Here is a 4,077-nt window from a genome sequence, read left to right as displayed (position 1 = left end):
GTCACTCTCTCTCTGTATGTCTCTCTCTCTCTATGTCTCTCTCTCACTCTCTGTGTCACTCTCTCTCTATGTCATTCTCTCTCTCTCTCTCTATGTCACTCTCTCTCTCTATGTCACATTCTCTCTATGTCACTGTCTCTCTCTATGTTACTCTCTCTCTCTCTATGTCTCTCTCCCTCTCTATGTCTCACTCTCCCTCTATGTCACACACACTCTCTCTCTCTCTTTGTTTCTAAGCCTCCCTCTATCTATGTCACTGAATCTCTCCTCGTCACTCTCTCTATGTCACTCTCCCTCTATATCACCATCTCTCTTTCTCGATGTCATTCTCTCTCTCTCTATGGCACACACTCTCTCTCTCTATGTCACTCACTCTCTCTATGTCACTCTCTCTCTCTCTCTCTCTCTCTTTCTCTCTTTGTCACTCTCTCTATGTCTCTTTCTCTCTCTGTCACTTTCTCTGTGTCACACTTTGGCTATACCACTCTCTCTCTAAATCACTCTATCTCTATTTCACTGACTCTCTCTCTATGTCACTGTCATTCTCGCACTATGTCACTCTCTCTCTCTGTCACTCTCTCTCAATGTCACTCTCTGTCTCTCTATATCACTGTCTCTCTCTCTCTGTCACACTCTCTCTCTCCATGTCACTCTCTCTCTATGTCACTCTCTTTATGTCACTCTCTCTGTCTATGTCACGCTCTCCCTATGTCACTCTCTCTATGTCTGTCTCTCTCTATGTCACTCTCTCAATGTTACTCTCTGTCTCTATGTCACTGTCTCTCTCTCTCTGTCACACTCTCTCTCTCTCTATGTCACTCTCTCTCTATGTCACTCTCTGTCTATGTCACTCACTCTTTATGTCACTTTCTCTATGTCACTGTCTCTCCCTCTATGTCACTCTCTCTCTATGTCACTCTCTCGCTCACTCTCTATGTCACTCTACCTCTATGTCACTCTATCTCTATGTCTCTCCCTCTCTATATCACTCTCTCTCTCTGTCTCTCTCTCTCTCTCTGTCTCTATTTCACCCTCTCTCTCTGCCTCTCTCTGTCTCTCTTTCTCTTTGTCATTCTCTCTCTCTATGTCACACTCTCACTCTCTCTATGTCACACTCTCACTCTCTCTATGTCACTCTCTCTCTCTATGTCACTCTCGCTCTCTATGTCACTCTCTCCCTATGTCACTCTCTCTCTATGTCACTCTCTGTCTCTATGTCACTCTCTCTCTCTATGTTACTCTCTCACTCTCTCTATTCGCTCTCTCTCACTTTCTCTCTCTCTCTCTCTCTCTCTATGTCGCTCTCTCGCTCTGTTTTTCTCTCTTTGTCACTATCTCTCTCTATGTCACTCGCTCGTTCTATGTCACTCTCTCTCTATCTCTATGTCACTGTCTCTCTTTCTATGTCACTGTTTCTCTCTCTTTCTTTCTATGTCACTCTCTCTCTATTTTGCTGACGCTCCCTATGTCACTCTCCCTCTCTATGTCTCTCTGTATGTCACTGTCTCTCTCTGTCTCTCTGGCTCTCTCTGTCACTCTCTCTTTCTATGTTATTGTCTCTCTTCCTCTCACTGTTTCTCCCTCTTTCTAGGTCACTCTCTCTATGTCAATGACTCTCTCTATGCCACTCTCTCTCTCTATGCCTCTTTCTCGCTATGTCTCTCTCTGTTTCTCTGTGTCCCTATTTCACTCTCTCTCGCTCTGCCTCACCCTATGTCACTCTCACTCTATGTCACTCTTTCTCTCTATTGTCACTCTCTCTCTCTCTCGCTGTCTCTCTCTCTATGTCACTCTCTCTCTATGTCTCTCTCTCGCTATGTCTCTCTCTGTCTCTCTGTCTCTCTATTTCACTCTCTCTCTCTCTCTCTGTGCCTCACTATGTCACTCTCACTCTATGTTACTCTCTCTCTCTCTATGTCACTCTCTCTCTCTATGTCACTGTCTCTCTCCCTATGTCACTCTCTCTATGTCACTCTCTCTCTCCCTTTGTCATTCTGTCTCTCTATGTCACTTTCTCTCTATGTCTCTCTCTCTATGTCTCCCTCTCTCTCTCTGTCACTGTGTCTCTTTCTGTGTCACTGTTTCTCTCACTCTCTCTCTATGTCACTCTCTCGCTCTCCCTCTAGGTCACTCTCTCTCTATGTCACTCTCTCGCTCTCTCACTATGTCACTCTCTCTCAATGTCACTCTCTCTCTATGTCTCTCTCTCTATGTCTCTCTCTCGCTATGTCTCTCTCTGTCTCTCTGTGTCTCTATTTCACTCTCTCTCGCTCTGCCTCTCTCTATGTCACTCTCACTCTATGTCACTCTCTCTCTGTGTCGCTGCCTCTCTGTCGCTGCCTCTTTCTCTATGTCACTCTCTCTCTCTATGTCACTGTCTCTCTCTTTCCCTATACCACAATCTCACTCTATGTCACTCTTTCTCTCTATTTCACTCTCCCTCTCTATGTCTCTCTATGTCACTGTCTCTCTATGTCACTGACTCTCTCTATGTCACTGACTCTCTCTATGTCACTGACTCTCTCTATGTCACTCTCTCTCTATGTCACTTTCTCTCTCTATGTCACTCTTTCTCTATGCCACTCTCTCTATCTCTATGTCTAGCTCTCTCTCTATGTCACACTCTATCTCTCTCATTCAATGTCACTCTCTCACTCTATGTCACTGTCTCTCTCTCTATGTCACTGACTCTCTCTATGTCACTTTCTCTCTCTATGTCACTCTCTCTCTATGTCATTCTCTCTCTCGCTCTCTCTATGTCTAGCTCTCTCTCTATGTCACACTCTATCTCTCTCATTCAATGTCACTCTCTCACTCTATGTCACTGTCTCTCTCTCTATGTCACTTTCTCTCTCTATGTCACTCTCTCTCTATGTCATTCTCTCTCTCGCTCTCTCTATGTCTAGCTCTCTCTCTATGTCACACTCTATCTCTCTCATTCAATGTCACTCTCTCACTCTATGTCACTGTCTCTCTCTCTATGTCACTGACTCTCTCTATGTCACTTTCTCTCTCTATGTCACTCTCTCTCTATGTCATTCTCTCTCTCGCTCTCTCTATGTCTAGCTCTCTCTCTATGTCACACTCTATCTCTCTCATTCAATGTCACTCTCTCACTCTATGTCACTGTCTCTCTCTCTATGTCACTTTCTCTCTCTATGTCACTCTCTCTATGCCACTCTCTCTCTCGCTCTCTCTATGTCTAGCTCTCTCTCTATGTCACACTCTATCTCTCTCATTCAATGTCACTCTCTCACTCTATGTCACTGTCTCTCTCTCTATGTCACTGACTCTCTCTATGTCACTTTCTCTCTCTATGTCACTCTCTCTCTATGCCACTCTCTCTATCTCTATGTCTAGCTCTCTCTCTATGTCAATGTCTGTCTTTATCACTCTCTCTCTATATGTCACTTTCTCTCTCTCTCTGTCACTCTCTCTCTACGTCACTCTCGCTATGTCACTCTCTCTATATATCACTCTCTCTCTCTATGTCACTCTCTCTCTCTATGAAACTCTCTCGATGTCACTCTCTGTCTATGTTTCTCTCTCACTCGCTCTCTATTCATTGTCTCTCTATCTCTCTCTCTATGTCACTCTCTTTCGCTCTCTCTATGTCACTCTCTCTCTATATATATATCACTCTCTCTCTATATGTCACTCTCTCTCTATATGTCACTCTCTCTCCATGTCACTCTCCCTCTGCATCACTCTCTCTCTCTACGTCACTCTCTCTCTATGTCACTTTCTCTCTCTCTATGTCACTCTCTCTCTCTCTATGTCACTCTCTCTCTCTGTCACTCTCTCTCTCGCTCTATGTCACTTTCTCTCTATATGTCACTCTCTCTCTCTGTATGTCTCTCTCTTTCTCTCTCTCTATGTCACTCTCTCTCTATGTCACTCTCTCTCCTAGTCTCACACGCTCTATGTCTCTCTCTCTCTCTCTCTCTCGCTCTATGTCTCACTCTCAATATTACTCTCTCTCACTCTGTCACTCTCTCCTTTCTCGCTATACGTCACTCTCTCTCGATGTCACTCTCTCTCTGTATGTCTCTCTCTCTATGTCTCTCTCTCACTCTC

Source organism: Pristiophorus japonicus, unplaced genomic scaffold (genome assembly GCF_044704955.1).
Source record: "Pristiophorus japonicus isolate sPriJap1 unplaced genomic scaffold, sPriJap1.hap1 HAP1_SCAFFOLD_333, whole genome shotgun sequence".
In the NCBI taxonomy this organism is placed as follows: domain Eukaryota; kingdom Metazoa; phylum Chordata; class Chondrichthyes; family Pristiophoridae; genus Pristiophorus; species Pristiophorus japonicus.
This window is presented reverse-complemented; position numbering follows the sequence as displayed.